This window comes from Tupaia chinensis, unplaced genomic scaffold (genome assembly GCF_000334495.1).
Source record: "Tupaia chinensis unplaced genomic scaffold, TupChi_1.0 Scaffold138854_1, whole genome shotgun sequence".
Taxonomy (NCBI): domain Eukaryota; kingdom Metazoa; phylum Chordata; class Mammalia; order Scandentia; family Tupaiidae; genus Tupaia; species Tupaia belangeri.
In genome coordinates, this window is record NW_006198747.1 from 490,303 (window position 1) to 503,130 (window position 12,828).

Here is a 12,828-nt window from a genome sequence, read left to right on the forward strand (position 1 = left end):
CTGCTGCCTGGGGACGCTGGAGTGGATTACAGTATGAGACTGCTGGGGATGCTAGTCTCCTTATCTATCTCTCTATCTCCGTCTCTCACTGTCATGGAAGAACTAAATAAACTTTAAAATAAGGACAACAATAAATGTAGCCAAATTTATACAATCTAAGGCTAGGGACCTAGTGGCACAGTGGTTAAGGTGCTGGATTCCAATATGGCTGATTCCTTATGAGTTCAGACCTGGTGGCTTGAAAACAGCAACATATAAATAGATAGAAAAATAAATAAGTAGATAAATAAATAAATAAATGTTAAAAAAAGGAGGGGCCAACAGGTGGCATGATGGTTAAGGGCACTGGATTCCAACATGGGTGATCATGGTTCAAGTCCCGAACCTGGTGGCTTGCTGTCTCACTTTCCCTTTATCTCTCTCTCTCTCTCCCCCTCTCTGGTCAAATTAAATATGAATAAATAAATAAATAAATTTAAATAAAAATAATTCTTTAATAAAAATGGAAAGAAAGGAAATCTAAGGTTGACATAACTAAGTTTCTACTTTTTTAATTTTTTTTTCCTAAAGCAAAGCAGAACACTGAAATCTCAGTGAGGTCAGGCCATGAGGTAAACAAAGATATGCCTTAGGGGTGGGCTGAGGTGGACACTTTGATCCAGCACACAGGCTACTGAGCGTGGAACAGCTTCAGCCAGTGTTCGGGAGGCATGGCCTGCAAATGTCCCTGGGCGAACAGTGGTGCGGTGGACTGTGCTGGATAAAATTTCTTACAGAAGGCCAGCACGTAATTGGTAGAAACTCTCTGGCTAAGAATAAAGAAGTAACATAAGGTAAAGAATAACATTAAGACTTAATAAGAACAATCTTTCTTAGTCTTTTTGATAACCAGGTGAAAGCTCTCTCTAGAAAAATACCTAAAAGCATTCACACAATTGTACGCAGTTGCAGGAACATCGCAGCTGCCCTGAAGTACAACTATAAGACTCCTCTGGCATACGTGCCCCAAATTAGGGATCCTTTAATGGACTCAAAATACTAAATCACCCAAGCATTTCATTCCTTATACTGATAGTGTTTCAAAACAAGGTAACTTACAATAAAAATAAAAGCAGGTATGCATTATAATAAGCATTATTGCAAGAGCATATAAGGGATGGGAAATAACTAAATACACACCCAAATAACACATAACCATGTCCTATCTATTAAATGAGACAGTAAATATCAAGAGACATGTATTAACAAGGAGTTTTACATCACAGTATAAAGTACAAAACCAAAGAGTTTGTAAGGAAAACATTTCCAAACAGTGGAAATAATCATATCACGAACATGGATTAGATTGTCTTTAAGAAATATGAAATTTGACCCAGCCAAGATGGCACAGTGGTAGCTCAACACTCATCAATGTGTGGAAGATTGGGGTTCAGTTTTGAGTTGACCTGTATACAAGGGGTACACACATGGATGTCATGATCCTGCCCAACTGAGAGACCTGGAGATTGACTGAGGGATTGTAAAATGAGACCTTACTGAGGGTGCTTGTTTTTCTGTAAATAAATAGATTTCTTTAAAAAAAAATGTTAGCAAAGAAGCTAAGCAATGTTATTTATTTATTCTTAAGTTTTCACTTTTATTGACTTTCATTTCTTATACTCGATTTCAAAAAAATAACCTCGTCAAGAACAGTGACCCAGGAAACAAAACTCATCTATCATTTCCATAAGCTTAGTCCAAGGCATTCTTCCTGAGTCTGTCACTGAGCATAACACACCAGTGAGCTGAGGAATGGCTGGGTGACAGGGCAGTCTTCAGGGGTCCTCACTATGTTTGAGGTGATTCAGAGTTTCAGTGAATTCAATTAAGCCACACAAATACAAGTTCACTACTAAAAAAAATGTAACCACATTTATGAAAAATGAATGTTTTAATTTTAGATGTCATAAAAATATAAGTGTGGAACCAAAGCATAAAGATCAACAAGATGAGACATAAAACATAAAAATATTCAATTAATTCTGATACCTTCTTTTTCATGGTATAATTATTTAAATGGTAAGTATACTATTGAAATATCTGTCTCAGGAAGATTTGTTTAGGACAGAATCACCATTGTGACTCAGCACATTAAAGCTCACGTGAATTCATTCCACTCTGTGCTATTCTAAGTAGGACACTCGAGACATACAGAATAGAATCAAATAATTTCATTTCAACAGACTTCAAATTCTGGGGAGCCATTGAACACCTCCTCTAATTTGAGTTAGATGTTTTATGATAAAAAAATACATAACCACTTTTTCATGACAGCAGCTTGAAGGATCACAATGAACAATTCTGGAGCAAGCTTTAATAAAAGATAATTAATTACTCGTGGACTGTAATATATGTTATTGGTCTGATGAGTTCTAATTTGGTTCAATGCTTCTTTCCAATACAGTGGTAAATAAGTGAACCTCTGATCCCAAGAAAAATTATATTCTGAGAGATTTATAATTATAAAACAAGAAAGCGTGTTCTATAGGAAACTTTAGCTGACCTTAGGCTTTGACATTTTATTTGCTTAGTTCCAGAAATGTACTGAGGACTCTTGGGAAAATCTCTTAAGCATAATTATCCCAGTGTTGTCATCTACAAAATAGAGATTATAATATCTCATTGATTTCATATGAGGATTAAATTGAAAATTTTTGGAAAGAGTCAAATAATACCTGGCATATAATAGACTTCCGATAAAAAAAGGTTATGCATAGTAAGAATTAACAGTAATATTAAGCAAACTAGCAATATAGCAGGTGGCACATGATTTTCATGGTTCCAATATTTTCATATATCAGCTACCACTGTTAAAATAAGCAGAAATGTCACAGTCTTCACAAACATAGTTCAAATTTTAGTTTTTATGGTATATCAACTGTGAGTAATAGGATAAAAGACAAACTTTGATGTTACATTTTGGTCCACAAATCACAAATAACAGATACACCTCATAATTAGTGGCCAGTTACACCACTTTTCTCAGTCTCTCGGTGACTGGTCACCGCACATTCATCATTCAGTTCCTGCATAGACAGCAGAGCATTTTACCACACTGTCTCTTTGTCTCCTAGTAATAAACCTACATAGCATTATAGCATCATGTAAAAATAAATAACCAAAGGACGAGTCTGGTCAACAAAACTGAAAGTGAATCAAACAAACAAACAAAAATGACCAAAAGTAAATTATTCATCAGGGTAAATGGAGTTACACCTAATCTTGGAAATGTTGACATTGCTGTCATTCAGGAGACTCCAGATACGACGCTATTGGGAACTTAATGAAGGCATCATCAACATCAATGCAAAAAGCAGCTGTGAAAAACAAAAACAAAAACAAACAAAAAGCAAATGAAGATGCCCCTGAGGAAAAGACCCTGCAAAACTAAGCAAAACAAAATCTCACATTAAAGGAATTCGTGAAGCTATGTCTTGATGTTAAATGAACAAAGAAAAAACTGTCAGAAGTTGATTCAAAGGACAATGACAATATGCAATAATATTGAAGAAATGCTCACTGTGTATCCTAAGTTCTTCAACAAGAAGAAAAAGGCAAATGTTCTTCAAAACACTCTTTTTTAAGTGTTTTACATACACTCACTGATGTTTCTAAAATACTGTGGTGTATTAAATATTACTTTCACTATTTTTTTTCATATCCCTATGACTTTGCCACAGATGCAGATGGTTTCTTTTCTTTTTCTTTTTTTTTTTGGAGAGGTTTTTACTATAGGGCGTGTGCACTCGCCAGACAGACAGAGAGAGACAGAGAGACAGAAAGCGAGAAATCACCCCCCAGGGGGGATGGTCACGCCTCAATCCCTTCTCCTCCATTCTCCTCTCAGGATCCTGGGCACGCACGCACACACGCCTGGCGTGAGTTTTAAGCCACCAGGTCTGCAACGTGAACCACGGTCGACTACGTGGGAGTCCAGCGACATAGCCATTACACTAACTGCTGGTTCCCAGATGGTTTCTTTTTTAAATTTTTGTCACAGAGTACAGTGCTTGCCAAAGAGAGACAGAGAGAGACAGAGAACGTGTGAAAGCACACACACACACACACACACACACAGCATGTTTCTCCAGCCAGCAGGTCCAGGACTCAAATGCACACTTGGCCATGTGGGAGGCCGTTGGTCCACTAAGAGAGTTTTAATGTTGTTCCAGAACAATCTTTCAAAGGCAAGGAACAACCATAACTGCTCCCATTGATGACTGAGATTATTTTTCATGGTTTCAGCGGGCACAGTCATTTCTGTGGTTGTGAACTTGCATGCAAACATAAGACTGACTATCCTCTTTGATGAAAGACAATGGTATGTCTACCTCTTCTGCATCTTTCACCTAAATTCCCGTAGTATGGAGAAACTTGCTTTGTCATTTGGGGGTGTCCACTTCCCTTTAAACTGTATCTGGATAAACTGAGGAAGAAGGTAGACAGCAGAAGGTATAAGGTCAAAAAATCAAGGGTTGCTAAAAACCTCTTTTGGAAAAAAGTAGTAAAGCATGTGTCCCAAGCTTTCCTCTCTCCCACTCACCTAAATTACACAGTCCCTAGTTACTAAAAACCATGTAAATTTTGAAAATAGTAGGCACATTATAACGTGCAGAATTATTCTTTAAAAATTAGAAAAAAATCTTATGAAAAATTAATTATTATATCTAAATAAATCTGCCTGTGCAATATTATTCTTTTCAATGTACTTTATAATACCTCATCCAGGCTAGTTTTAAATGTTCCTAGGGATTGTATTAAAAAAACTTGGTGTACAATAATCCAATTCTCTAAGCTTGCTAGTCACAATGGGCTGTAATAAAGGTGGTGTGGCAGCCAGAATAATATTTCCTTTATTTTTAATCAATTTAAGTTAATCGTATAGTGGTATTTTCTTTAGTGTGGATATTTTAATCATTTTATTGATTGGTATTACATCTGATGTGGAAAATTCAGAGAATAATGAATCTATTTTCTGGTCCTAAATGGCAAGTAGCTAGATATGTAATTTTTATGAATTACATGCATACTAAATTACAGACAGGTAAAAGCTGTGTTGAACATTCACAGAATAAGTGGACAAATTAAAAGCTACCTAAGAATATGAAAGAAACACTGCTGTTTTAAATCATTACATTGTGGAATAGTTTCATTCCAAGAGATGGAGTGAACTCTAAGGCAAGAAAACCTTGAGGAAATATATAGATCAACATCCTTCATTTCAGCTCTCAGTTTTCTTTGAGTTGTTTAAGGACAGAAGTATTCTTACAAACAACTCAATTTCCGTTCCAGGGGTGAAACTTTTCTGAGATTTAGTTTCAGAAATTACAAATCAGAGAGGACAATAGATATTTTAGAGCTTATTGTACCAGGTAAGGGATGAAATGTAGTCGAATCTTATGACACAACATCTGGAAAGATGTAATGAGACTGGCTTTGGAATTAGTTAATTTAAATCCGTGTTGGGCAACTTAGCTATTAGATATTGATCCATGTTTTGTAATGGTTACTAGCAGTGCAGTATCTTATGGTTATCCTAGCTAGCTGGCACAAAATATTTAACATCTTTGTGACTGCTTAATGTAAGATACAAATAATAAAAATGCTTAATGCAGAAAATTTTAGGTACTAGTTCTCATTTAATTCAATGAGATAATATATGTAAAATTTTAAAGCAATGTTTGGCATAAAATAAGATCATTCATTCATAGAAATAACATGTTGAGCATCTTTTTAAATAAGGAATTCTTGTAAGTGCTGGAAATAAAGCAGTGAACAACAAAAAATACCACTCCCCTTACTGTTGTGTTAGTTCATTTAATCCTAAGGAAGCTTTATAAGATATCTCTATTATTATCATCATCACTTTTTGTAAATGAGGAATTTGAGACAGACCCATAAAGTATTTTTTCATCACATAATAAATTAGTTCATTGGATAACAATAGTGCTAAAAAAATGAAAGAGATTATAGTGGGCGAGCTGTGACTAAAGAATATGAGTACAGTTTTTAGTACAGTCAGAGATGTATTTTAATAGGTGATATTTGAACCACCTAAGGAAATTAGAGAATAATTCATCATACAGATATCTGAAGAAAGGAGTCCATGCAGGAGAGAAAGGTGCAAAGGCCCTGGGGTAAAAGTTTCTTGCTAAGTTCAGGAATAGGTAGGATGCTGGTTTAGACCGTGGTAAGAAATACAGCAGAAGGGGCAGAGTGGTGAGCAATAAAGCCCGATAGTAGGTGGGATATTATATCCCAAGGGAAATATCTGTTGCAATTATTAGGGACCTCGTCTTAATTTAAAAAAGCATTTTCTTAAAGATTTATTTATTTATTTATTTATTACTCACTTAAATTTGACAAGAGAGAGAGAGAGAAAGAGAAAGGAAAAGTGAGAAAGCAAGCCACCAAAGTCCAGGATTCCACCCACAGTTGGCCATGTGGGAGTCCAGGGCCTTAACCACCATACTACCTGCTGGCCCAGAGACCTCTTTTTTTTTTTTTTATTTGTATGAGAGAGAGAGATTTTTGTACAGGGCACGTTGTGAACATGCTGAAGAATCAGAAACAGAGAGACAGAAAGCAAGAAATCACCAGGGGGATGGCCACGCTGCAATCCCTCCTCTTCCATTCTCCCCTCAGGATCTTGGGCACACATATACATGCACATGGCGTGAGTTTTAAGCTGTCGAGTCCAGGACTCAAACTATGATCAACTACACCAGAGTCCAGTGTAACTATTAGGCAATCTGCTGGTTCCAGTACTTCTTCTTAATTAAAGAGACACCAACCAACATGATTAATGGCATTTTCTCAGTGATGCTTATCTGCTTTTCTTACTATTTCATCTAAAATAAACATGAACATTCCTGTGTCTTCTTTTCCTCCTAGCCCTCCTCCTTCTCTACCTCTTTGTCCTTTAATTGTTGCTATTGTCATTATTGTTATAGTTATTTCTCTTATTTTTAATCTTTCTCCTCCTCTTCTTTTTCTTCTCTTTTACTTCTTTCTTTGATTCTATTTCTTAGTGGTAACAGGATATTGGCCACATACTATAAAATGATTTATCTTTTTGACTTATCATGCACTCATCAGCAAAATAATAGTTATTTAGGAGATTATTGAGATTATGTGTGAAAGAAAAAAAATAACGATTCTTGAGATACACTTAGCTCTTGAAAAATAGTGGTTAAGGTGCTAGTCTGGTAATCTAGTAGTTAAAGGAGCCAAATCCCACGTGGCTGACTGTGGTTCAAATCCTGGTCCTGGCAGCTTGAAAAACACACTGGGCTTAAGTGCATGCAGGCTCCAAATCCCAACAGGATGACGAAATAGAAAAGAAGGGCTTGTAGAGTGACCATGGTCCATCAAGAGGGGGTTCTCCATCTGTCTGTCTCTCTCTGGTGAATAAGCATGCCCTTTGACAATTAAAAAGAGGAAAATAATGTTCCTGATTATATTAATGGATGTCTTAACTAAATTAAATTGAATCTGAAATGATGAGAAGTTTGAAAGGTAAATATTTGAGGACCTGGGACAGAATTTTCCCAGAACCTTTGAGAAATAAACTTCATGTAGTGTTCTTGGTAACAATTCCAATTTTAATTCCCACTTGTTAATGATATAATAAATCTTTTACAGACTTTGTCATGTGAACTTACTTAACCATAAAGTCAACTTTATAAGATATTTATATTATTAGCATTGCTATTTTAAAAATGAGGAATTTGGGACACAAAGATAGTAAGTAATGTGCCGAATTGTCAGCACTTTAATCAGGCCTGATGGAGAGAAGAAGGCATATGTGCAACTGGCTCTTGATTTATGATTTTTTGGATGTTGTCAACAAGATTGAGATCATCTAAACTGAGTCCAACTGGCTAATTCTAAATGCATACTTTTCCACCATCAAATAAAAAAAAAAAGATAAATCATTTTATAGTATGTGGCCAATATCTCTATTACCACTAAGAAAGTGGACTCAAGGGAGAAGGTGAAAGAGAAGAAAAAGAAAAGGAGGATAAGGATTTAAAACAAGAGGAACAACTATAATAATAATGATGAGAATAACAACAATTAAAGGACAATAAGGTGAAGAAGGAGGAGGACCAGGAGGAAAAGAAGACACAGAAATGTTGATGTTTATTTTGGATGAACTAGTGGGTAAAGAAGGTAAGTGTCACTGAGAAAATACCCATAATCATGTTAGTTGATGTCTCTCTAATTAATAAGAGGTCCTGGGACCAGCAGATGGTGTAATGATTACGTCACTGGACTACAATGTAGTTGACCATGATTCAAGTACCACCGTTGGTGACTTAAAACTCATGTTGGGCGCATGTGTGTGCATGCCCAAGATCCTAAGAAAAGAATGTAGGAGAAGGCATTGGGCATGGCCATCCCTCTGGGGGGTGATTTCTTGTTTCTTTGTCTCTCTCTCTCTTTCTCTCTCTCTCTCCACCTAGCATATGTGCCCTATAACAAAAACCTCTCTCAAAAATTAAAAATAAAATAATTAAATAAAAAGATCTTGTCATGATATTAATGGCTATTGCTGACTGGGATAGTGTTTTTGAAAGTAGGTAGTTTTGGCAATGTCTTAAAACAACAATCAAACAGGCAATACCAATTGACTCTTTCTTTTATGAAGTATTTCTCTGTAATATGAGAAGTTGTTTTGATAGCATTTTACTCACTATAGAATTTATTTCAATATTACAGTTAGTGCTATTGAATCCTACCACTGTTTTATCAGCTAAATCTACATAATATGCTATTTTTTTTCATTTCAACAGGTTTCATAGCATTACCAAGAATACATTTCAAGATACTACTTTCTTTCATCATCCATAACAAACAACATTTAGTTTATTGAATTTTTATCTTGAGATTGCAGCAATTCCACCACATCTTTAGCCTCTACTTCTGCTTTTGTTTCCCTTGCTATTTCTACATCTGCAGTTACTTCTTCAAGTGTTGAACCCCTGAAGGCCAAGTGGTCCATGATGGTTGAAATCAACTTCTTCCTGGCTCTTTTTAATATTGATAGTTTTACATCCTATCATGAATCATGGATGCCCTTAATAGCATCTAGAATAGGGAATCCTTCCTAGAATATTTTCACATACTTTGTCCAGATCTATCAGCATAATCACTACCTATGTCAGCTATATCCCTACCAAACCTATTTCTTAAACAATAAGAGTTCAAAGTCAAAGTGATTCCTTTATCTGTGGATTACAAAATGGATGTCATGTTCACAGACATAAAAACTATATTAATCTCTTTGTGTACATCTCTATCAGAGTTGTTGGTTGAACATGTACATTATCAATAAGTAGTAATATTATGAAAGAAATCTTTTCTGGGCAATAAGTCTTAACAGTAGGCTTAAATATCTCATTAATCATGCTACAGACAGATATTCTGTCATTAAGTCTTTAATGTTCTGTTTAAACAGCGCAAGCAGAGTATATTTAGCATAATTCTTAAGGTCCCTAGGGTTTTTGAAATGGTAAATGAGCACTGGCTTCCATTTTTGTTTACCAGCTATATTCACCCTTAACAGAGTCAACCTATCCTTTGAGTCTAGGTTTTTACTCTATTGTGTTTCTAACAACAGAAATATCTGAAACTGGGTGACTTAAAAAAATAAAGTTTTATTTGACTCACATTCTTGTGGTCCATAGATAAGTGCCACATCTGGTTAAGGGCCATTTAGTTAGTGGAGATCTCTGTGGAATTCTGAAATGGCATAGCCATCACATAAGAGAAGGCAAGAGCTCTGTGTTTATATCTCTGTCACTCTCCCTCTTAAAAAGCCACCAGGATTCAATTATGTGATCCTTATCCTGAGGAAATACTCGCCTTGTCTTATCCAAATCACCCCCCAATATGTCCCATCTTTCAGCACCACAGTTAGATTTTGCCATCTTCATACCTTCACAATACAACCAAATTCGAACATATGAACCTTTGTGGAACACATTCATACAACAGACATTGATTTCTTTTCTCTAGCCATGAATGTCCTACATGGAATTTTTTTCCAATATGAGGTTGTTTAGCCTACATTGAAAATCTGTAGTCCAGTGTAGCCAACCTCATCAATCATCTTGACTAGCTCTTCTGGATAACTTGCTGCAGCTTCTTCAGCACACTTGCTGCTTCACCTTATACTTCTATATTATGGAGATGGTTTATTTCCTTGAGCCCAATTAACCAACATCTGTCAGGTTAGCTTCAAATTTTCTTCACCAATGTTCTCACCTTACTTATACTTTATAGGATTAAAGAGAGCTAAGGGCTTGCTCTCGATTAGGCTTTGGCTATAGGGATTGTTGAGGCTGCTTTCATCTTCTATCTGGCTCTCTCCGTAAAACATTGTCCTTGTCAGCAAGAGTGTTATTTGGCTTTCTTATCCTTCATATGTTCACTGAAGTAGCACTTTCCATTTCTTTCAAGAAATTTTCCTTTGCATTCACAACTTGGCTACTAACTGTGTAAGAGGTCTCACTCTCAACTTATGTCGGCTTTTGACATGCCTTCCTTACTGAGCTTAATCATGTCTAGCTTTCAATTTAAAGTGAGAAATACGTGACTCTTTTTCTTGAACACTTAGAGTCTATTGTGGGGTTAATTGGTTGCCTGGTTTCAATGCTGTTCAGTCTCAGGCAGAAGGGAGGCCCAAGTAGAGGTAGAAAGGTAGAAAAATGGCTGGCCATTGTAGCACAAATTAAGTATCGATTAAGTTTGTTATCTTATATGAGTACAGCTTATGAAGCCCCAAAACACTCCCAAGAATAACTTGAAAGATCACTAATCACAGATCACCATAACAGAAGTAATGATGAAGAAAATGTTTGAAATATTATGAGAATTACCAAAATATCAGAAATACTAAATGAGTCCATGCTGTTGGCAAAACAAAGCTGTTGGTGTTGCTCAATGCAGGTCACCACAAACTTTTAAACTGTGAAAAACAAAGTATCAATCTGCAAAGCACTATAAAGTAAAGGGCAATAAAATGATATGTGTGGATACTTACTATTCTAGTTAATTTCTATTAAAGTTATCCAATGAAGGCATTGGTCTACATAAATTTCTCTTATGTACAACAGGGGGAAAAAAACAGGTCCTATTTCACATAACAAAAACTTATTTGTATCTACAATTGCTTTTCTAAGGAAAACCATATAAAAAAACACACAATAATTATATCCATTATATTTATTGGGTTGTCAGAAAAGTCATGACTTTTTTTTCTGTTTTTCTATGCAAAAATGCATGACTTTCCCACGAATCCATTATAACACTGAGGCACAATATAAGTGATTGTTGACTAACAATGATTAATTGTTCTTTACTGTTTTAGAAGAGCAAGTTATATGATAGTCCTCTTTCTACAAATTCAATATTATGACTGAAAATCTTAAACTGTAAGTAAATGAAATTCTGTGACCTATTTTGCACAATGTTATCTAATGTCAATCGTCCAATTATTTTAATAACGATTCATTGAGAACAAAATATGTACCAGGAACTCTACTAATTTTAAAGAAGAATCCCCTTGGATAGTCTTTGTTCTTAAATAAATGAGTCATAATCTGCAGGGTCTTAACCATGACGTAAGTGGTCTTTACCATAGGCTGGTAGTAAAAACTTGGGACAATAACAGAAAGTCTATGGTTTAATTTTACTGTGTATTAAGGCCACAACTAAAGTCCCAATATCTAGGGGAATTTAGTGCACTTTTATTCTGTGTTCATTGATCTGTAAGTTCTGACCAATTTCTGATCTATAAGTTCTGACCACTTTCTGATCTAGTGCCTAGTGGACAATGGCCCAGAGTTTTTGAACAAAATAATCATTATAGTTTGATTAATTGGCAGCACCACATATCAAAGATCATTGCTTAGACTAAATTACAGCTTAGACTAGTGACCAGGAGTAAATGTCAAGTTTCTTTTTTTTAGAGAGATTTTTGCTATATGGCATGTGTCCTTGTGAAAGACAGAGAGAGACAAAAAGTAAGAAATTACCACATAGGGGGGATGGCCATGCCACAATCCTTTCTTCATTCTCCTCTCAAGCTCTTGGGCACATGTGCACATGAGTTTATACTGAGTTTTAATCCTCCAAGTCTGGGATTCAAACCACAGTCAACTACATGGAAGTCTAGCAACGTAACCATTCCACTATCCACTGATCCCAGAAAATATCAAGTTTCTTGATGTGAGAAAAAAATGGGTATATATCAGGAACCCAAATGAATAGGTTGTGTTCAAGAGTAGAACACTGTGTCTTTAGGGTATTTATTCTTCAGGACATCAAGACACTTGAACCAGGTATTCATATTGAGTTCATCAACAGTAACACCTTGGAAGGTATGACAATGTTCAGGAGCATATATCAAGGTTTTATTTATTTATTTTTACATTTTTGGAGAGGTTCTTGCTATGGCGTATGTGTACTCGCCAGAAAGACAGAGAGAGAGAAAGAGAGAGATAGAAAGCAAGAAATCACCCCCAAGGGGGTATGGCCACGCTGCAATTCCTTCTCCTCCATTCTCCTCTCGGGATCTTGAGCACTCACACACATGCTCCTGGCATGAGTTTAAGCCACCAGGTCCAGAATTTGAACTGCAGTTGACTACATGGGAGTCCAGCGACATAGCCATTACACCAACTGCTGGTCCCTCAATGTTTTATTAATAGGAATATTTAGAAAGTACATGTAAATTAAACAGCAGAATAAAAATATCAATAATAGAGTGAAAAATGATAA

General features: G+C 35.8%; 1 long non-coding RNA gene across 1 annotated transcript; it reads left to right on the top strand.

The window, feature by feature from the left end:
• Positions 1 to 692: 692 nt before the first annotated feature.
• Positions 693 to 11,480, top strand: LOC102474480 (uncharacterized). Its single transcript, XR_003546709.1, has 2 exons — positions 693 to 833; positions 11,417 to 11,480. It is a non-coding gene; the product is annotated as an uncharacterized LOC102474480 (long non-coding RNA).
• The last annotated feature ends 1,348 nt before the right edge of the window (positions 11,481 to 12,828 follow it).